Source organism: Lithobates pipiens, unplaced genomic scaffold (assembly GCF_037356315.1).
Source record: "Lithobates pipiens isolate NorthernLeopardFrog02 unplaced genomic scaffold, aLitPip1_a1.2 Scaffold_22, whole genome shotgun sequence".
In the NCBI taxonomy this organism is placed as follows: Eukaryota; Metazoa; Chordata; class Amphibia; order Anura; family Ranidae; genus Lithobates; species Lithobates pipiens.
Window position 1 is genome coordinate 56,197,115 of NW_027507784.1, and position 23,932 is coordinate 56,221,046.

Sequence of the window (23,932 nt, forward strand, 5' to 3'; positions counted from 1 at the left end):
CAATCCTGCCCCCATGAAGCTCATGCACTTTTTTGAGCTTCAGAAGACAGGCAACAAGCAACACATCACAATACAACACTCAGGTATGAATAGGTCTATTAATAATACTGGGATTCTTTATTGTGAGCATTGTAATGCTTCAAGAATGGCACGTCGATACGCTCAGGTGTGAATAGGGACTCTGCACACCTTTTGCTCCTGTAATAAATTTAGATTGAAAATTAAATTGGGCTTTAGACTACCTGTATGCTGAATGAAATGTGGATGCGATCAGTTACTGAAAAAGCTAATTGTCTGGCTACAATTGTTTCTGAGCCTCTGACCCATAAGTATGCAAATCAAAAAGAAGTGGATTCAATTCATACCTCCTTATCTTCATGTTTGTCGGATTCTGGAAGGTACTGAAAGGATAGGATCAGCACAGCAGCCAGGCAACTAATATTTTCAGGAGAGGTCGGGAAGCCCAAATATTCCTCAGTACAGATTTCCCTTAACAAAGATATCAAGCAAATAGCTGCCCGCAGTCATTTGCGGTTGTTAGTAGCAGTTTGTTGCAAATTAATGTTAGCATTGTAAATGCGGAAAACACGCCTCTGATTGGAAACAAGGTATCACTGTTGTCATTCTGGCCCACATCATTTATGTGCCTGTGACCACAGTGGCCATCAGGGACTTGTTCCATGCCGGCCCAGTTCCTGCATTTGCCAAAGAAAAATTTGTGTTGTGCTGGTGATTAATAAGAAATATGGGCCACCTGCCCGTGTATGTGACGGGCTTCTCAAAGCACTAATTCCAAATTGTATTTCTACAGCTCCCCGTGGAAATGCTTCTACGGAGGTTTGTTTTCCCTGCGTTTTTACTAGATACCAGCCTTAATTGTTATATATACAGAGTCATAGCGGTTGCTCAGGAACCCTTAAGTATGCAACTTAAAAGAACACTATCATGTATATAGAGAACACTCATTATTTCAGTTAGTATTATAATTGTGATGTGATTTTTCAAAACTTTTGCTGATTGTTGTGTAAAATTTGTATGACCTTAGTTCATAAACAGATTTGTAGGTGCACTGGTGCTGTCTGTAACTCCAAAAGAATATATTTCACCATAAGTGGACTGATTTGTTGCCACCATCCCATACAATAATATGTGGGAAAGTAGTGTCTGTATGTCAGACAATACAGTCAGCATGCTTGCTAAATTAGGTCCTAAAGATACAGACATTGGGGGTTATTTACTAAAGCCAAATCCACTTTGCACTACAACTGCAAACTACAAGTGCAAAGTGCAGTCACTGCAAATCTGAGGTGTAGATCTGAAATGAGGGGAAGCTCTGCTGATTTTATCATCCAATCACGTTTCGGCTATAGCACAGACGGGAAGTGGTTACTGTATTTATTGGCATATAACGTGCACTTTTTCACCCTGAAAATCGGGAGCAAATAGCGTGTGCGTGTTATACTCCAATACTTCAATTTTAGCTACCTCAGAGTGGTGAGGCTGCTGCATTGATGGCAGTGGTGAGGGTGCTCCATTGAGGGCAATGGTGAGGCTGCTGCATTGATGGCAATGGTAAGGCTGCTACATTATTGGCAATGGTGAGGGTGCTGCATTGATGGCAATGGTGAGGCTGCTACATTAATGGCAATGGTGAGGCTGCTACATTAATGGCAATGGTGAGGCTGCTGCATTGATGGCAAAGGTGAGGCTGCTGCATTGATGGCAAAGGTGAGGCTGCATTGATGTGGACTGATGAGGCTGCATTGATGGCACTTGTGAGGCTGCAGATGGGCACTGACCCTTATTTTTCTTTATTTTTTTCTGAAACGTCCCTCTTAAAATGAATGTGCATGTTATACGCCAATAAATAAGGTAATTGAACAAGCTGAAGTTAGAAGCTGATTGGCTACCATGCACAGCTTCACAAGATTTTGCACACTCAGTTTTAAGTAAATCAACCACTCTCATTTCAGCCTCTTTTGGAATCTTGACACTTCTTGGTGTTGGAGGCTGTGCCCTGAGCTGTGTACTTTGGTTCTGTCCATTGACTGCTAAGTCGCTACTTTGTCCTGTAGTTATTTAGAGGGCAGTGGATGGGATCAAAGGTAGCAACATAGGGCACAGGCATATTGAGCTCTTACTATTTCGATGGAGTCTGTAGCCCTTCAGCAGAGTAAAGACAGGGGACACGATTTCACCAGATGTAACTAAAATGCTTCTTTTGCATGGAATAGCTTTTGGGACTTTGGCAAGAATAGTGTTATTTGAGCCTGCATAAACTCCAACTTTATTGGGCTGCATTCAACTGTTTTGCCAAGCACAGCGTAGCTGGAGAGCCGAGGTTCCCTACCCCTGGCGTAATGCATTTGAAAAGGAATATGTGCCATTCAGATGTGTGTTCACACTGGCAGACCTATTCTGATATAGTGTAGTGACTCTTACAGACATCTGATGAGGAGGGGTGATGCCTGATGTAGGTAGTGCCTTATGAGTGGTCATCTATACATACCTTATGTAAGAAAAAAGAGAAAGTGCATGGAAATAAAATAACGAGCTGGCTGCACACCCCTAAATATTCTAAAAAGAATGAAAGGACAGGTTCCCCTTGGGGTTTTCAGGCAGCGACAAGAAGCAGAAATAAATTTGTAAAAATATATTTATTTTATTGGTTCAAAGGCTTAATCGCCGTCATAAATTTAAAATACGGACTCTGGTATATGTTATTACAGCATATCGATGGGTAAAGGATATATGCAACATTTGGTACAAAGATAGTTACAGGAACAGTTTACAAATACATCAATATTTCAAAAGCTACAAATAGCACCCATGCTACCCCAATGCATTTCGACCTCCAGGGTCTTCTTCAGGGGGGGGGGGGGACAAAACCCAAGCAGAAGGGGTGATTATATTGTATATTCTGCAAATAGTCAAAAGAAAAAAGACTTTCAATAAAAAAGTTTTTGAGCCTACAAATTAGCTAATTACTATACCTTATTTCAGTAATATTTATCAGTTCCACCAAACCGTTACTGTTCAACCAGAGACTTTTATTAAAATCTGAAAAATAAATTAGTGCCTTCTCTCGAAGGGTCATCCTGGTACCGCTGCCCTGCTGTTCTAACCCACTTCATCCACCCACCAAACTGGGGGAAAGAGGAAAATGACTTCACAGGGGCATCGATCGCTGACTTGCAAGAATTGACAGTATCTGAAGTTTATCCAGGGGAACCAGAGGAACAGAAGAGGAGGTTCTTGGCACACCCTAGGTGGCCACACCTAAAAATAATGAAATATAATAAAATATAAATTAAGTGTTCCACATCAAGATATTCTAAGTGAATAGATAAAATGTTGTGTTACAATATTGTACTATTATATAGGTGCATATATGAATATAAATAAGAAATAGAAAGTGGAAGAAAAGTAATGCTTAGTTGCCCAAATATTATATGTTTATACAAAAGCAATTTAGTAAAAAACTGTGGAGTCACCAGTATGATGATTATCGTTATTGTGAAGGGGTGTTACTATTATTCGTAAATGATTAACAAGTGGTGCGAACAAACCAAAATGTGTAGGTTGTGGAGGAAAAAATAAAATAAATAAATAAATAAAAAATTTGAAAAAACTGACACAGGAGTGTGTTTAAACCACTGACCCCATCTGCATATGGTGATGTGACTGTGATAGTATTAGTGATAGAAAGTGCAGTGAAAACTAAAAAGATATTAGTAGCATTAATGATTGATAATATAATACCTGTATACTCTATCTGCTGCACTTGTTTTGTAGCCTGCAGATGATTAAGTTAGCCCCATTATGGCAAGTAAAAAAAGAGAGAGCCCCCAGTACCGCAGCAGCCCTACAACTAAATATAAAGTAATATAGTTATTCAACTTCACATTATATTAACGGAGAAAAACAAAGGAAGAGGAAATATCTCTCTTCAACATCCTCCATACCTGTTTCAATGATCTGTATCGTATGGTGTTCCAGGAATCAAATGAATGAGTCCTGACTGCTACACCCTATTTATATCACTTGCTTAATTGTTCGATTGAATACAGGTGTGGTTCTCCTCCTTCCTAAAAGGTGTGCCTATTGTCCGCCCCTCCACTGCTCTCCTCAGCGCCCAGAGCCATAATTATGGCTCCTGTCAGTTCCTCGGCATTCCGGAAGGCAAACAATGCCCCGGTGACACCGTCGTCTCCGACGCAACCTGCGTGACGTCGCGATGATGCGCGCGCGCATGCACAATGCAATACTCCCCATGAAAGCCCGGGGAGAACTTGCGCAAGCGCACAGTGCAACCCGCGACGTGCGGCGGCGATCACGGAATGCCGCCGGCACTGGGCTTACTCCCCCCAGCCAAACCTAGCCGAGGGAATCGGAGGATAGGAAGCAACAATGAAGTGCTCCCTCCTCCTCTCCCCGTGCCGGGAAGTCAGCGAAACCCCCGATATAGTCAGACCTCAATAATTTCAGCAGATCCTTGATGCCCAGGAGAAATCACATAAAGTGACAATGCACCAATAAATATAATACATATATTGCTAGTAATGCGAAATATTGTCAAAGTAATGGATACCACCACTGTTGTTTCACTGCTTCTTCCATGGTATTTTTATGGTAAAAATTCAATTATGATCCTGGAAAAAAGGGGAGACGGGAGAGAGAAGAACAAAAACGGAAAAGGGGGAGGGGGAAACAGAGGGAAAACAGAGGGATAATAGCTGAGCCCACATGATGGCTCCATGTTGAGATTCAACCAAAGAATATATTTCTTTGCATTCACTAATATTGTTTCATTTTTCTTTTTAATCCCTCATCTTGATGCCTTAGCTCGTTTTTCCTGAGGTATAACCTTTTAAGAAAGGTGTGATTTTTTTACCTTGACCATTTCAAACAAATTAAAAAGTTACTAAAAAAAATAATCATCCCCCAGTGTATTAATAATTCAACAATAACATGTTTTTGTTATGTAGAGGTGTGAGTGATCCTTAATACGCCTATATTACATAATTTATGCAATTCAGAACATATGAGACTCTTGTGAATGAAAGCGCTTTGTTTTCAAAGCCTGTGTATGCTGTGCCACCCAAGTAAATTATTCGAGCGCAAGCTGGAAATTTGAGCGCTCATGGAAATATTATAGATGGGTCGAGAAGGAGATTCCCTTGCAGTGTAGGGAATATCCAGAATTTAGAATACCTAGTTAGCACTTTGACAATACATGTTTCATTTATATAATGCATTTTAAAGGTAAATGTTACTTACAAATTTATTATAATTTTAATTGAAACTGATAAAATAGCCATTGTGTACTTTTATTATAGCAATGTTAAAAAAAGTTAATTCATATTACTTGAAAAACAAGCAAATATACACTATATGACCAAATGTATTTGGACATTCCTCCACATAATTGATAATAAAACTTTTTTTTCAGCAAAAAATACTGTTCATGTTCTATCATACAAAGAGATTTTAGACCAGCCTTTCTCAACCTTTACAACATAGAGGAACCCTTGAAATAGCTCTCTAAACTCGTGGAACCCCTGCTAAAATGTAGAAATCTATAACTCGTGATACAATAGTGTGATGGTCAGCTGGAAGAATGGCCCTTACACTTGTGGTCATTGGGAAGAATTACCTCCTTACAGATAACTAAAAAGATCAATGGTGTCGGTGGGAACTTATCTGAGAGGCAGAAATTGCCCAATCCTGAAGGAACCCCTAGCAACCTTTGGAGGAACCCTAGAGTTCCACGGAACCCAGGTTGAGAATCACTGTTTTAGACAATTGTGCATGTCCATCCCTGGATAAGGTATCTTGCACTGTTCCAGCATGGCTGTGCCCCTGTAGCCAGCTCCATAAGGATATGGTTTGATGAGCTTGATGCGTGGGAACTCTAGTGGCCTGCACAGAGCCCCAAACTCAACTCTATTGAACAACTTTGGGATAGATTGGAATGCTGATTGTGAGCTTCTTGTTCATAATCAGTACCTGACCTCACAAATGCTAATTTTGGCTGACTGAGCACAAAATCCATAGACATTACGAAATCTTGTAGAAAGCCTTCCCAGAAACGTGAAGGCTGTGCAAGCCACAAATGGTGGCAACTCCATGGTTTGGAATGTGATGTTCCACAAGCTTTTAGGGATGTGAGGGACATATGTCCACTTTTGGCCATATAGTGTAGACATATCTTTTGATTTACCTCCACAATTACATAAAAAGTAAAGTCATTGTTCAGTTTAATTAGTCCAATTGCTTTAAATCTGATTTTATGTGGTGTTGCCACACATAACATGAGGTTTGGTGTTAGGCATGCAGAGGAAATGCTTGCATTGCAAGCTGGGGAGCACAAGGCTACAGTACTTATGTCAGAGAGAGCTTAGGTCGGTGTGACTGGTATGAGGATATTTACTAGTAGTCCAAATAGCAGGCTGGATTTGGGGTGGTGGCACATTGTCAGTGGAATTGTAAACTCTGAAAAGTATTCTTTATTGTAAAAGGGTTTTGTAGAATTTACTCTTCCATTATATTATAACAAATCTGGTGGATAACTGTTAAGTTAACAGGGTCATGTTGTAGAAAAACAGATAATAACAGTGTCAAAAAAATCCTAGAAATAATAATGAAATAACAATGAATTGAACCATGTTTTAAAAAAAAAAAAAAGAATGGGCTAAATGTTATGCAAGGGTTGAAGCTGAACAACCTTAACAATGACAATCTCTTATTTGTTCATTTATGCTTTGTTAAAAATACAATTGAAAGTGTTTTGTTACATCTGTTCCATAAGTGAAAAAAAAAAGTCGTTGATCTTGTCTTGGTTAGAAACCCAGTGCTGTGCCCTCTGCAGTCACGCTGGATACAGGCTCCGGGGCACAATTCTTCCCAATGACACCAACAATGAGGCCCAATAACATCAATGATGGGGCACAATTTCTCTCAATGACATCAACGATGGGGACCAATTACATCAGTGATGGGGCACAATTCCCCTCAATGACACCAAGGATGGGGCCCAATAACATCAGTGATGGAGTACAATTCCTGTCAATGACACCAACAATGGGGCCCAATAACATCAGTAATGGGGCACAATTCCTTTCAGTTACACCAATAATGGGGAAGAATTACTCTCACTGAAATAAACAATGGGGTATTATTTATCCCACCGATGTCGGAACCTTTTCTACTCCCACTGACCACAGTCTGGCCCTCCTAAAGGCTGAAGAACAGTAAACTGGACCTTTGTTTAGGAAGTTTGGATACCCTTGGTTTAAGTTAACTGTGTTAATCTATTGTTTTTTAACTCAGTTGGGGAGAGGAAAATTAGGCCACATTTGAGAAGCTTTTCAGGCAACCTTGAGGGTGTACTAACTTTTTCATGTGTTTGTATGTATGTATGTGTTTGTTTGTGTGTGTATCTTTCTTGACATACAAAACTGTGGCACTTAGATTTGTCATGCCTCCCCTGGTATTTACAGTGCGGGCTATTAATTCACCAAGTTGTTTGCTTCTTACTCTCCAATTAGCTACAATGTACAATGTAAATTTAATGGAACTATTCAGACTAGAAACATGAAGTATACTGAATATTCATATTCGCAAGCCTTTGGTTGGCAAACAGTGGTGCTTCTCAATACCCTCTGAGCATTACGGCATCGTTTATTGGGAAGACAGGAGCAAGGAGGTGGAAATAATCAGCTTTATATGGAAGTTGCCAAGCAATAGCAAAGAAGACAGTGCAAGATAAAAACAACACTGATAACAGAGAATGTCACAGTGGTGCTAACTTTACCACATACAAAGTACATGGGCAGTGGTTAGCACTACTGCCTTGCAGCTCTGTGTCTTGGCATCCTACCTGCTAAAAACCCATCTCTGGGCTGGGTACTGCAGGGAATGGTTCTGGATTGAAGTCAAGGTCTTACTTTGAGGGCGTTGTACAGTTTCAGTATTACTTTGCAAATTCTTAAGAGAAGTTGTAAATGCATCTTTTTGTAAATAAAGTAATAAACATGTTTTACTGACCTGCTCTGTGCAATGGTATTACACAGATCGGCCCCAAATCCTTTTCTGGGGCCCCCAAACTGCCCCACCCACTCTAGGCTCCTCCTCTTCTCCATTTGCTACCATAGGAAGCTGCTTCCTATGATGGCACACGTGCGGGCTCGCTCTTGAACCAGGCTGCGCGCATCTATAGACACACAGCGTGGCTCGGCCCCACCCCCCTGCTCCCTCCTCACAGGATTTGAATGACAGCAGTATGAACCAATGGCTCTCGCTGCTCTCAGCGAAACCTGTGAGACCAGGAAGAGAAGGAGAGAAGACCTGCAGACAGGCGCAGCGCTGGATCAATACAGGAATTTTTTTACTTTAATGTATAGAATGCATTAAAGAGGAAGTAAAGGCAATTTTTTTTTTTAAAAAAGCACACCCTGTAAGGCAAAGGCATAATGAGCTAGTATGCATAGCATACTAGCTAATTATTAATAACTTACCTGAGAACGAAGCCCCCGAAGCGGTCCTCCGTCTTCCTCTTCGGCGCTGCCATGGATCCCGGAGCGTCTTCCGTGTCTCGTGGCTCCAGCGCTGTGATTCGCCGGAGCTGCGATGACGTCACTCCCGCACATGAGCAAGCGATCTGTGGCCTGCCCCAGTGCGCCTGCGCGCCGCTGTCTACGGCGCATGCGCCGTAGACAGCCACCGCTGTCTTCGGGTAAATATCTCCTAAACTGTATAGGTTTAGGAGATATTTCTTGGACCTACAGGTAAGCCTTAATCTAGGCTTACCTGTAGGTCAAAGTTGGTTGTAAGGGTTTACAGCCACTTTAAAATGGTTTTCACCATAATGCATTCTGTGTTCAGCTCCTTCCCCAGCCTCCCCAGCCTCTCTCCCAGGCCCGATCTTGATCCAGCGTTGTGTACAAGAGCAGCGGCTCTCTCCTTTCTCTCCTTCCTCACTGGACATGGAGGCAGCAGCCTGTGAAGTGGGAGCAGGGGGCATGGCCGAGCAGCTCAGTGTGTGTCTATGGACACACAGAGCCCAGCTCAGTATTGAGCTTGCACGAGTGCCCCCCACAGCAAGCGGCTTGCTATGGAGGCACTCAGAAGGGGGGAGGACCCAAAAGAGAAGGATCAGGGCTGCTCTGTGAAAACTATTGCACAGAGCAGGAAAGTATGACATGCTTGTTATTTTTATTTTTTTTAATACTTTAAAATCTCTTAAAGGTAAAAAAAACAAAAAACCTGTTGACTTTAGAACCAATTTAATGTAAATCTATGGTAAAGGCATACACTTTAATTTTAAAATATCAGCATTTTATTAGCAATAAAAACAATAGTTATTTGTATAAGTTTACTTTCATGTTGTAAGTGCTGCCTGTTAACTGGCAATCTCTTTCCAAAATGTTCTGGATTCCCTGCATGCTTTGTAACTTCTGCTGTTTACTTACAATTTCTAAGGACTACATATCCCATGGTACCTTGCTTGTGATTTAAAATTTTTACCATAAATATATTTCAAACGTGAACCTGCATTCAAGGCAGACCCAACAAACCAATATAACCTTTGAGTTTTTCTTGTCTTGGGGTCCCAGTGCTGGATCAGAGAAGAGTCCAGGACATGGAAAAGGTAATAGCTGGCATCTTGTCATGTGTGCTGTAAAGTTGGTATGTTATATTACTGGGACTGCCCTAAAAACAAGTTTGCTTTGAAACAAACCGTTTCCATTCTTCAAACATGAGAACCTAGTGGAACCGTCAGAGCCTGATCATATCAGCGGTTTCATAGGCACGTCTTGATTTCCAAAAACACAATGCTTCCATCTTTATTTTCGTGGGAAGAAAAAATTGCAAATAAAAAGAAAACGAATATAACATATACAATTGTGACACAAGTCATATTGTAATTGAATATTATTAAAAATTACCTTTTCTTTTCAATCTGCAGCATGGTCATTTTCTGTAAAATTCAATACAATATGGCTACCTGGAGGCATTCTGTGCACAGAATGTGTAGAGAACGACTCCCAGAAATATCAGTTTCTGCTTGTGTGATCGGCTCACTGATTTTCCCAGGAGTCTACCCTAAGATACAAGTCAGATTTCAAGCATCCCCTGCAACAAAACTGTCATTTTTGGTGAGATATTCCCAATAGGAAATCACGTCTAAAGGGTCGCAGACCCTGTAACTTTCCTCATTAGAGCCCTGCAGTTGCAGCAGCTGATTGATAATTGTGAAACCACTCCCATTAGACTAACTTTCCACATGGAGACAGGCAAACAAATAGCTATTCCTTCAGACTGTAGGAATCTTCATCTAAGTTTGTTAAAGCGGAGGTCCACCCTAAAATGGACCTCCGCTCATCGGAATCCCCCCCCCTCCGGCGCCACAATCGGCACCTTTCAGGGGGGAGGGGGGTGCAGTTACCTGGATAATCCAGGTAACTGCACCCACTTCCGGGCTAGCTCTCTGCGGAACGGGGCGTACGTTCCGCAAGCGCCCGCCCCCTTCAGCAAGTGCCCCGCTGCCTGCTGGGAAACACACAGCTCCCAGAGGCAGCGGGGACCGTCCGGATTGCGCCGCGCGGCTCGCGCATGCGCAGTAGGGAACCGGGAAATGAAGCCGAAAGGCTCCATTTCCTGATTCCCATACCCAAGATGGCGGCGGGACCCGGCAGCCGAGCGAGCGATCGGCTTCGGGTGCCGACATCGCGGGCGCGCTGGACAGGTAAGTGTCACTATTTAAAAGTCAGCAGCTGCAGTATTTGTAGCTGCTGGCTTTTAAAAAAAAAACGCGGAGTCCCGGTGGACTCCCGCTTTAAAGTCCCTCCAATGTACACAAATCACCCAGAGGGGAATGTTTTTTTTTTTTTCGGAACGAAAGTGGAGTTACTCTTTTAGGTGATTCTAAAGCCTCAAGGTTTTTTGTTGTTGTTGTTATTACCTTTACAATCGCTTTCAGCACAGTAAACAGTGCTTTTAGGCTAGGTTCACACTAGCTAGGCTAGGCTAGGTTCACACTAGCCCATGCTCTGAATAGCAATCTGCAGTGGATTACTTTTCATCGTGCAGCTAAGCAGCTGCTGTCAGGCATTCAGGAGCCAACTTACAATGGGTCTAATGTGGCACAACTGTGAACTAAGTGGTTGGCTCGTAGTTGCGTTGTGGCCCTATTGATGTGAATGGCTGAGTTTGCCTGTCAACATGACATGCCGCATTAAATTTGCCATGATCCCCACCCTATTAGATTGTAAGCTCTTCTGAGCAGGGCCCTCTTAATCCTCTTGTATTTTATTGTATTATCACTGTATTGTCTCCTTTTTATATTGTAAAGCGATGCGTAAACCGTTGGCGCTATATAAATCCTGTATAATAATAATAATAATGATGCAATGTGCACAGTCACCACTAGCTGTATCTTAGACTTTAGGTGGGCAGTAGAGGGGTGGTAAAACCACATCTCAGCTGCCTGTTTTTACCGCCACTGGACACCTATGTGTAATAGACTTTAGTGATATGCAAGTTTAGTTTTTTTTTTGCCAATAAGTAAATCCCATTCTCTGTTACTCATTTTTCCCCCTGCCCACTGTGATACGGGGTTGTCACAGCAAGGGCAGAGGCAGGGGCGTAACTATAGGGGGTGCAGCAGTTGCGACCGCAACCGGGCCCTGTGATGCAGGGGGCCCATGCAGCCCCCTCTACATATGGCCAGCAGCAGCATAGGCAGCTAGTGGTACCAGTGCACCATGCACACGGGTGGCTGGAGGGTGACTAGCAGAGCTCCATGCTCGACTACCGCACTGGCTGCTCTTCAGTTGTGCATTCCCGGCATGACCTGTGTCCTCAGCCGGCTCCTCAGAGTACCCCTCTCCTGCTCCATGCATTGCCGCCCCCCCCCCCCCCCCCGAGTACGGCCTGCACTACATACTTCTCCCGGGTTAAACAAACTTTAAGCACACAGATGCAGTTCAGCCCTATGAGAGCCAGCTCCCCGGAGGACACTGCAGGCTTGTGTGCCAGCCCTCCTCCTCCCCCGTCATACACAGATGATGAAAGGTCTTTCTGGGAGATATGCTGATCGCCCGTCCAGCACACTGGATGGAGCCCAGGCCAACGTGGATGAGTGTGCGGCCTACAGCTTGGTCATGGTGAGTGAGTGGACCCCATCCCCCACACACCATTACATACCCCCTCCATCTCCCCCTGGGGACAGGGACCCCTTCTCACGTGGGGACAGGGACCCCCACTTCCCCTGGGGACAGAGACCCCTTCTCACCTGGGGGCAGTAACTTCATCTGCCCTGGAGAAAAGGACCTCATCTCTTCTGGGGACGGGGACCCCATCCTGCCTAGGGACAGTCCCCCAATGGGGCACCTAAAAATAAAAATAAACTACTGATACCAGTGGTGGAACTACAGGGCTCACAAAGGTCATACCTGTGACCATGCCCTGGAGTTCCCCCGCCGGACTCGGAGGGAAGGGCCCTGGCTCGGGTTCAGGGGGGCCCTTTATGGTTTCTTGCATCGGGGCCATGAAGGTTCTAGTTACGCCACTGGGCAGAGGTGTCTGTGATGGGCACCCAATGGAGGAATAACTGGGTCTCCGATGGCAGACAGGTGCAGAGTTTTTGTTCACTGATTAAGTTGAATTGTGCATTTTTGGTTTGTGCAAACTTTGCAAAAGGAAAATGTTTCTTTAATACAGGATGCCTTTAACTGTTGATTGTCACTCCAGCTGAAGCGCTCTGCTCCATTATCCAATTGCAGCATTTCCTGAACTACTCTGAGTGTGCTGTTATTTAGCATAATGTAATGGATTGAGTGGGCACAGATGCATACCTATGGGATTTAATAACAATACACAGTTCTTAGCTGCAGTTAAACATAGAGCCTATAAAATCATTACTGAATTTGTAAGAATGAACAAACCAACAAAGTGGCATATTTACTACCTGCAAATGCGCCAGTAAACATTATTAGGTAGGCACAAAATGATAGTTTTACGAGACTGGCTTATCACAGATGGTTCCAGATAGTCTTTGGTTAGGATTGGTAAGGTGAAGAACCCATCAGCTTCTAGAGGTTTTCATAGACATCAGAGGGGAGATTTATTAAAAACCGGAGTGCTCAGAATCTGGTTGTAGCAGTGCATGGTAGCCAATCAGCTTCTACCTTCAGCTTGTTCAATTAGGCTTAGACAATAAAACCTGAAAGCTGATTGGTTTCTACGCAGAGCTTTGCTTTAACCACTTGCCGACCAGCTGCCGCCGCCGATATACGGAGACAGGTCGGCTCTATTGCTCGAATCGCTGTACCACTGCGACGGTTCGTCTAAGACAGTGATTGCGAACCTTGGCACTCCAGATGTTTTGGAACTACATTTCCCATGATGCTCATGCACTCTTCAGTGTAGTTGAGCATCATGGGAAATGTAGTTCCAAAACATCTGGGGTGCCAAGGTTCGGCATCACTGGTCTAAGAGATATAGCAGGCATGCGCCTGCGGCGCAGCAGCTGCGATGTCCACCGGCCACCCGCGATCGCTCCTCAGAGAGGCAGAACGGGGATTTGCCTTCCTCTGGATCAGCTGCGGGTATAGGATTGTGTTTCTAGGATTGTATGAGTTTTTATTTTAAGTATTTTATTTTACCTTTTATAGGTTGAACTAGATGGACTTGTGTCTTTTTCAACCAGACATACTATGCAACTATGTTAGTGCTGCACCAGATTTTGCACTCTCCAGTTTTAGTAAATAACCCCCCCCCCAGATGTCAGTCAGATTTGCTGGCATAGTACAACCTCTAAGATATTTTCAAATGCATGCATGCTGGAATGGCTTGTTCATTAATGTTTAGTGCAGGGGTGCCCAACCTTTTGAAGAGTGAGGGCCACTTAAGCGACTTGGTAACTGGTTGTGGGCCACAATGAGTGGAGCGGGTGGGTGGCATATCCGTGTCCACTCTGCATTTGCAGAGCAGACACAGACGCAGCCCAAGATACTTTTTGGCAGATCGTATTGGAGGTAGAACACAAGTCGGTTTATGTCTGCCACTACTTAGTGGTGAATGGAGGGTCCAATTGGTTGGACTGTCGGACTGACCCTGTGAAAGGGGTCCAAGGCTTTCACACTGATGCACTGTGGTTTACCCGCACCACGTGGGCAACGCAGTGTACCTTTGGATTTCCTGCAGTTTGCAATAGACTTCTATTATATTCTGCAGGTTTGGTGCACTTTCAGGAAGCTCACCAAACTCGCAGGTAATAATAGAAGTCAATGGCTCAGTGCAGGTAACCCGCAGGTAAATTGCTCTGCACCTGCAGATCAGTTTGAAAGCAGCCCAGTAACCACTGCAAAACAGATATGCCCATATATACACTGTGATATTAGTAATAAACTGACCTTTAATAACAGTATTCTTTCTATTCTATCCCAGAGCAGGAGGTCGCGGCCCACATCAGAGGGCTCCGCGGGCCACATGTGGCCCCTGGGCCACTGGTTGGGCACCCCTGTTTTAGTGATAACCCTGGCATCAACTTATTGCCCAGAATAGACATCCTAACCAATTAGTTCCTCCTGGAGTCTAGCCCTTTAGATGTTGAGACGTTCCCATAGACATACGCAATACAGGCAAAAGTTTGTGGTGACCATGAAACCCATATGAGCTTGTTGAACATCCCATTCCAAAAATCATGGGCATTAATACAGAGTAACCCCCCCCCCCCCCCCCTTTCCCAAACCCTTTGCAGCTCTAAACAGCCTCCACCCTCCTAGGGGACCTTTTCTCAAGATTTTGGAGTGTGTCTGCTGGAAACGCAAAGTGCATTTATGTGGTCAGGTTCTGCCTCATCTTCACGTTCCAAATTATCCTGAAGGTGTTCAGTAAAATACAGGCATTTGCCAGACTAATGGAGGTTCTTCACACCAAACTCATCAAGGCATGTGTTTACAGATCTGGCTTTGTACATCTGAACTCAATGCTTTGGAGGAGTTTCCATCATTTCTTTTCATCCATATAGTGTATGGTCTATACATTTTCAAACCTCTTCAATACAATCGAAGGAAAAAAAATCAGTTTCTGAGAATGGTGGTCCATTCACCTGAATTATTAGGATTTGGTGGACCGAACCTTTAATGCTCTCAATATGACGCATTTTCACAATAAATAAGCCAGTTATCTAGTTAATTTTATAGAGAATATCAGAGATTTTCCTGAGATTCCCTGCAGTGCCCTGTTATCTATTACAATACAGACAGTAGTCCCTAACCATGTAAGATAAAAATAGGCAGTTCAGTGTTTTTCTCCCTCTAGGTTGGGTTATTATCATTTAATCGTTAACTGGGATGTGATCAGTCCTCTATGCGATTCCAGTTAATTAGTAGATAGGTTCTTTATGTTAAGCTGGCCATAGACATCAGAAGACAGCTCGGACGTGAAAAAACAATCCAGGTATTGAAGGAACATTCTTTTGATATCCCTTTTCACAAATATAAAGAGGGAATGAAGGCATCTACAGACAGCATACAGCTGTTGCTAAGGGATATAAAGGGATAAGATCAGACTAAGGGGATGTTTTTTTTTAATAAAAAAACAAAGGCAAAAATCTTTATTTGTAGTTTCTAAAATGTGTAGTAAATGTGTATGCTGAGGGATAGAGCACAATGGATCCCAAATCATGAATAACTGATAAATTAATGTTGAAAGTGGCAGTTATAGAAAAGTTACCCGTGATAACAACTCATACAAAGACCTGGATCTTCCACTGAATGTGGAAAATGGGACTACAAATAATCCAGCAAAATGAAGCAAATGCTCAATGATTTGATTGCTCACTACTTATTAATATGCCCCCAGGGCAGAGTAAGGGGGTAACATGTTACCAGTGAGTTTAACATCCATTGTAGTCAAGGTAAAGGAATCACTCCTGAAAAGAAGGATTGTTGATCACTTAAAAATACACAGCTTGCTGGATCCAAACAAAGCAGAATGCAGTTTTACTGAGGGCAGATCATGTCAAACTAATCTGATAGAATTTTTTTTACTATATTACCAATGTTTTGGACCAGGGTGGTGCTGTGGACATAGCATATCTTAAAGCGGAGGTCCACCCTAAAGTGGACCTTCCGCTCATCGGAACCCTCCCCCCCTCCGGTGCCACAATCGGCACCTTTCAGGGGAGAGGGGGGTGCAGTTACCTGGATAATCCAGGTAACTGCACCCACTTCCGGGATAGCTCTCTGCGGAAAGGGGCGTAACTTACGCCCCTTTCCGCAAGTGCCCGCCCCTTCCCGCAAGTGCCCCGCTGCCTGCTGGGAAACACACAGATCCCAGAGGCAGCGGGGACCGTCCTCATTGCGCAGCGCGGCTCGCGCATGCGCAGTAGGGAACCGGGAAATGAAGCCGAAAGGCTCCATTTCCTGATTCCCATACCCAAGATGGCGGCGGCAGCACTCGAGTGTCGATCTAGAGATCGGCTTCGGGTGCCGACATCGCGGGCGCGCTGGACAGGTAAGTGTCACTATTTTAAAAGTCAGCAGCTGCAGTATTTGTAGCTGCTGGCTTTTAAAAAAAAAAAAAAACGCGGAGTCCCGGTGGACTCCCGCTTTAAATTCAGCAAGGCATTTGATACAGTTCCACATAATCATGTAATACAAAATTGTACAATCTAGGACTTAACCCTTGGGTGGTTCAATGGATATGCAGTTGGCTAAAGCATAGATACCAGAGTGAGGGTGTAAATGGGATTCACTTGGAACAGGGACCAGCGACTAGTGGAGTACCACAAGGCTCTGTACTGGGTCCATGTAAGTGATATAACTAAAGGTTTGTTGAGCAAGGTGTGTCTTTTTTGCTGATGACACAAAGGTGTGTAATAGGGTTGGCGTCCCTGGAGGTGTCTATAACATTGAATATGATTTGGAATTGCTGGAAGATTGGACAAAGCAGTGGAAACTGCAGTTCAATGTTTCTAAATGGAAAACAATGCACCTAGGGGAAAAGAATCCCCTGAGTGAGTACAACATTGTGGGTAGTGTTAACCTTCCTGGCGGTACGATTATTTTGGGTTTTAGGTGCTAAAAGCGGTACAATTATTTTGCATGAAAATTTGGCGTTTTATATTGTAGTCCTGTAATTCTTAGCAATAACTCACTTAAATCTGTCCAAACCAGAGTCTAGCAGACATCCCGGGTATGATAAATTTTGAAAAATGAAATCATAAATTATAATATAATAAATAATTATAAATAATTAGACCAAATAATAATATAACAATAATAAAAATTATTCAATAATGTAATCAAATCAAAAACACTGAAATTTGCTTAGTTGCAGAATTGTCACTGTCATTACTTTTCAGTATTTGATGACGGATCTCCCCACAAATCGATATCGATCAATTCTGCGAGTGATTCTAATTTATTATCGCTGTTTTCTAGCTGGTCTAAAATAATTTTTGATGTAAAGGGACAGTTTTGGTTGCTATGGACAATCTCCAGTTTCCAGGCATAAAGAACAGTTTTTATTATATAAAACTGCATGCAGGACACTGGGTAGACCACTAGGGATAAAGGGGGGGGGGGGGTGAAATATTTACATACAGCAATTTAATCTGTAAGATTACATTATACTGTATGTATAGTGAGTGTTTAACTTTTTGAATTTGGCGCCGATCTCCGTCCCCGTGCGTCGCAACGCTCGCAGGGCACGGAGATCAGCGATGTGATAGATCGAGCAAGACACGGCTCGCTCGTACAGCGCGGGGACATCCCTGGATCCGAGGGAGAAGGTAAGTAAACCTCTCCCTGCATACAGCGATGCGGTCCCGAATCTGGCTCGGGGTTACCGCTTTTGGTATAAAAATTCCACCCCGAGCCAGCCTCGGGAATATCGTCAGGGGGGTTAACCAGCACTACAGAAGAAAAAGATTTTGGGGTTACTTATTTCAGATGATTGCAAAAATTATCAAGCTGTGTAACCAGGTGGTGAGAAAAATGAATAGAATTCTAGGATGCATCACTAGAGAGGTTACCAGCAGGAGGAAGGAGGTCCCCCCCTATATAGATACTTAGTGAAAACTGTGTCTAATTCTGGAGACCTCACTTACAAAAAGATATTGATAAGAACGAGTCCAGAGACAGGTTCCAAAAATGGTGAAAGGTCTGAGGGATAAAACATATCGAAAGCGCTTCAGGAACTTAATATGTACAGTCTGGAGGAAAGAAGTGAAAGGGAAGACATGACTGAAACCTTTAAATACATCAATGGGGTGAATAAGGTTCAGGAAGGAAGTTTTTTTCAATATGAAACCGAAATCAAGAACACGGGACATCACCTCAAACTAACTGGAGGAAAGTTCAAAACTAATTCTAGAAAGTATAACTGAAATGGTGATTGATGCTTGGAATAAACTTCCAGCAGAGAAATCAACAGTAAATAGCTTCAAACACACTTGGGACAAACATAGATCCGTATTTAGACAAAAAGCTAACCAAAACAAAAGGAAATGGGCAGACTCGATGGACTACTCAGTCTTTTTCTGGCGTCACTTTTCTACGTTTCTATTCTATTTTTCTGGTTCCTTTTGGGAACCCAATGCAAAGGTGCACAGTCACCAGTACTCCAAATAAATGAATTTCATGTGTTTATTGTGAAGACACTGGGGTGGATTTACTAAAACTGGAGATTACAAAATCTGGTGCATGGCAATCGGCTTCTAACTTCAACTTGTTCAATTACATTTTGACAAAAAAAAAACCCGGAAGCTGATTGGTTTCTATGAAGAACTGCACCAGGTTTTGCTCCAATTTTAGTAAATCAACACCACTGTCACATAAAGTAAAAACATGTGTGGTAACACATGGAACACATTTATTTGGAGTGCTGGTTACTTCACATCTTTGCATCTGGCTCTGGTGTGGCCCCAACAGTGTCATTCACTTCAGAAACCCATCATTACAAGGTTGAATACTGTGATAGGTGCAGCTTTTATTTGGACTTTATACCTTTTGGGAACTCTTTCTGCTTTTACATTTTACTGCATTACCACATATCTTCAATGGAGTGTCAACACGCCACAATGGTCCCTCACCATTTTTGCAACACAGTGCACCATAAAATGCAACATAATAGCCACATGAGTTCATTGCCTGCTGCTACTGTACTTGTGCATTTGGGTTCCATTCTAAATAAATGGCAACACCACCCATCTCACAAAGTGCTGTGTTTTAACGTTTCTTGCAGTAATGCATGGTAAAATGTGTCTCACCATAATGCATGGGTAAAAAGTCAGCTTTGATGGCCCAATAAGTTGAAAACCCTTCCATTAAAACATGATTTAAAAAAGGCCACATAAAATGTTACAAAATTAAACTGCATATCACAAGGAGTAAAAAAAAAGCATAACATACAAACTTGTGAAATTGCTCTGCCTATTGTACAACCTTCCCTGGTCTTATAGTGGAATAGCCAGATTTCTCATAGCTGCATAAGCAATTTTTAGTAGCTCAATCACGATATAAAAATTGTTAGTGAGTAGTGAACGATAGCTAGGCACATTGAGCGGATGTCTCTCTATAGTGTAAGCTACACAATTAGCATGTGGAGCAGCCATTATTGCACACAATGGGAGCATTGTGTAATCATGAAAAATATTTTATTTTGTGCTACTTGTGTATCTGTTTATCACATAATCACTTGCAATTATAGTAACGTGAATTAGCTGCTAAAAGCTACCTTAAAAACCAAGACCAGCATGGATATAAATGTATAGGTCCCCCAACAGCTCTTAAAAAAAACTGCCTGCAGCACTCACCTATCACTGACACTGTCCTCAAAGACTCGCCAGCTCTCTGATTGAGCGCCCCAGCATCATTCACCCCACTTCCTGAGAGTTAGGGTGTTAAGGCTCTGCCCCCTGCTCTGGACTTATAGGAGGAATGTTTCAGAAAGAGGCGCCCTATGATGACCTGACACAGCCCTCTACAGCATTTAGGATCCACTGCAGAGGGAGAAGAATCACCACCAGTGACCAAAGACACCTAAAAACAGTATGGTATGGTATGGTGCAGTACGGTACAGTATGGTATGTCCGTGGTGTGGTGCAGAAAGGAAGGGTGCTCCAGATGGGGAGGGTGGGCATCAGAGTGAGGGATTGCAAGCATAGAGTTAGGCTTTAAGACTCTAATAATACCAACAACAGTATCCTATAGCATTTTTTGTTTCTAACCAATTCAATCTACTTGAATGGTGACAAATGAGTAGTTGTGTATGGCAACCAATCAGCTTCTGTCTTTCATTTTCAAAGCTTAGCTGAACAAGCTGAAGATAGAAGCTAATTGGTTGCCATGCACAACTGCCCCAGATCCTGTCTGCCCAGTTTAGATAAATTTCCCCCAGATAATATAATGACCTCAATGGCTCCACAACTACCCAATTGTAAAGTATGCTACAGCACGGTGACCGGTTTATTAAGTGCCCGTTCACACTACCGCGACTTGTCAGGCGACTTAGCCGCCTGACAAGTCGCGTTCCATTCTGTACTATGGAACCGTTCTAATAGGAGCGACTCAAGTCGCTCCGACTTAGAAAAAGGTTCCTGTACTATTTTTGGGGCGACTTCAGGCGACTTGCATTGACTTCTATACAGAAGTCATTTTGCAAGTCGCCGCTGAAGTCGTGTGCAGGTCGCTTCTGTGAGTCGCGCTGCAAGTCGCGTCGCCCCTGTGTGAACGGGCACTAACTGAAAGACATGTGGGTTGTTTCCCTAAGCATAAGTCTTTTTAGATCTACAAACATTATTTAAGAAGAAGAAATACAATATATTGATTTGTGAGGTTTTTACCCTGGTAAGTTTTAGTAATGAAGGCCAAAGAGGTACTGCCCTTTTTGAGCTGCTTGTCCACAAATCTCCAGGATAAATAGACAGGGGGGGTTGTCTCAGTTACAGTAAGTGAATAGCATTAAACACTGTACTTCACTGGATGTGCAGACTTTTTGAAATATCTAGCACAGAAAAACCTTTTCATTATATATATTTTGTATATTTTTATTTAAAAAAAAAGCATATTCCTTGCCATATAAGCATAAAGGGGGCTATTGGCCATCTATCCTTTGGCCATTCAATATAATATGTCCTACAAACCTAAATGATACATGCTATTTCTTCTCCCCAGTTAAAGACTTTCTGGCATTGATTGACTTTGCACACCACAGAAACAGTTTCTAATGTTTCAAAGACAGGCTTGGCGTCTCATAACACCGTTTGTTCTGTTTGCCAGAAATATTTACATTTTTGTAGAGAAAAGCTTTTTGTGACATAGAAGCAGATATGGAAGGATATCCAATTAATTTTAACCAAAGTTGACTGCTTCAAGTTTTTTCCTCTAACTCATAAGAATTATTTTGATGGAACCCTCTTATCTGGAAGCTCCCCACCTCTAATTAAAGAAGAAAGATGTTAATAAAACACACATTTCAGCTTTCAGCTGCTTTCTGTAGAGGACAGTGACATCACTGGGCCACATTATAAAATTTTTGGGAGAACTGAGGATCCCAAAGTTCAGTAGATGATCCTCCAATATCACCAGGATCCAGAGAGAAGGCCAATGACGTCACTTTCACCTAGGCAAACCCACTGAGAACCAAGAGGGTAAGGTATTTTATTTTTTATTTTTATGGCTTTAACTTTGCATTTATTTGAATGATGGGGCTCTCAGATAAGTCCATCGTGCATATTTGGGACCATTGCTTCCAGATCAGAAAATGATGGGAAGTCTAAAATGACATGGTCATCACTAGTACTGGGGTAGAGGGGAATTCTTCCAAAGTGGGGACTTGACTTGTTCCTTTGACAAATGTGTAGGAAAGGATGCATACAGCAATAAAACCTTCGCTACTCTATTATATTAACCTTTCACTACTCTATCTGAAGAAAACCTGTGAAACACGAGGAGAATATATTAACTCAAGACCCTGAGTTGTAAAGCAAGAAAGCTAACTTACTAATGCTTTTTAGTTTTTCATAGGTAAATAATTACCTTATTTTATTAAAGCCCAACTTCAGGAATTTGAAAAAAATCTACCCTTGCTTGCCCTTCCCTTGCCCTGCAAGGGTTAGCATGTACAGATACAGGCATCATTACTTACCCCAACCTCCACTCTTGCTGGCTTCTCCCCAAAGCTCTGGTCCTTGGGTGGTCCCTTGATGCAATCACATACAATGCAGGACTACTAACCCTGCACTGTATGTGGCTGAGGGTTAACATGTGACCACGGCTTACACAGAAGGCTGCAGGAAAAGAGTTGCACCGCTGCGCGAAATAAGTTAAATATTTATCCTTATTCTGGCGCCTCAAACATAATTAGCATTTAACCCTTGCTGTGCAGAGAGTAAGGGGGTTGATCTCGGATTTTGTGCTAGGACCCTGCAGTTTTTAGTTGTGTCTCTGTTTTAAGTAGCTTTAGTCCAGATTCACACTTGAGTCTTCATATGACTTTGGAGGGTTATTTGTTTTTTGTTTTTTGTTTTTCAGGGGTTTTTAAGGTTGAGCGTTTTTGTTTTAACCAAATGAAAGCTATTTACTAGGAGGAAGAAATAGCTGTTAGGTTGGTCAAGTGTCACTAAACCCAATATAAAAAAAAAATAATCATATTTCATATCATAATTGGGATTTGTGTGCCTTTTAAAGGCAGCTTTGGCCAGGACATCTAAAAAAATACATGTCAATTCTCCCGTGCTCCAGCTTCCTTTTGGATGGTGCCTACATGTGCTTTACACAGTCCAACTGCAAGCAAGGAGTGCTCCCAAGATATATTACAGGAATACGTTCCCACACCACTAGCATTGGCACAAAAAAGCACACTTATACTCCATTCACAATATTGCCGTCCACACAGCACCATCCTGAATGAAAGGACATTTGTTCAGTACAAACAGCTATTGCAGACTGGGAATTGTAGTTGTGAGTGAGCAGTGCATGTGACCGCAGTATACGTGCACTGCTTTCACCCACCGGCAGGAAACGAAAGGGAAACCAGCCTCCATTGGGGGGCATGCAAAAAAAAAAAAAAAATGATAATGAACAAAAACAGCATTCATCTAAAAACGAGCATTTAGAGAAGCTATAAAGAAGAATTCCAGGTATGGATATTTTTACATATTACATAAATACATTGGTCCAACTTGGAGCAATGAAACTATGCATATACAATACCTAGCAGATGCCCCTGGAAGTCTGAAACAACTGCAGTAGATTCCACTACTACAATGATCTCCACTAGCTTACAGGTCCCATACCGAGCGGCTGCCCTGCTGCTTACTGACTACAGGATGTTGTTGGCTTGATACGGACACCATCCACAGATTGTGTTGCATTTTCTCAATTAACGCAGGGCTGTTTTTAAGGCAGGGCAAAAGGGGCAGCTGCCCTGGGCCCTGTCATGGTTGTGGGGCTCAAAGCAGCTGCCTCATACTTGCCAACTATCCTGGTTTAAATTCCCTTGTCCCTTGAGGTTTTAGTCCTGTGCTGTATCCCAATATCTCAGTGTGAAGTGCTGCTACTAATGCTGCCCAGCTCTGCCCTATTGTTGTGTACAGATGACTCACCTGCAGACCCTGTGTTTACTTGTAAATTACCGGCATTCATATGTAAATATCGGCAGCCGACATCATTGATATGTATATCATGCCCCCCTGAGGTCATATTCACAGTAATCTCTAGCAACCAATCAACAAGCAGAAATCACATGCTGTAACCTTTAGCAACTAATCAGTGAGCGGTAATGTGTGCTCCAACCTCTAGCAACCAGTCAGTGAGCGGTAATGATACATTGTAACCTCTGACAACCAATTGCAATAGCTGCCTGATCCGATTCAGTAAACTGATTTTGAGTCTAGCTCAAGGGTCTCAAACTT

The 23,932-nt window shown here is 42.7% G+C and overlaps 1 protein-coding gene and 1 long non-coding RNA gene across 21 annotated transcripts in view; one reads left to right on the plus strand and one right to left on the minus strand.

Annotated features, from left to right (window-relative positions):
* Positions 1 to 23,932, plus strand: part of BAZ2B (bromodomain adjacent to zinc finger domain 2B) — a 459,321-nt gene that overhangs the window by 179,274 nt on the left and 256,115 nt on the right. The window lies entirely within an intron of this gene.
* LOC143925400 (uncharacterized) lies at positions 2,639 to 22,258 on the minus strand. The gene is made up of 2 exons (XR_013261965.1): positions 22,165 to 22,258; positions 2,639 to 3,279 (listed from the first exon to the last, which is right to left on the minus strand). It is a non-coding gene; the product is annotated as an uncharacterized LOC143925400 (long non-coding RNA).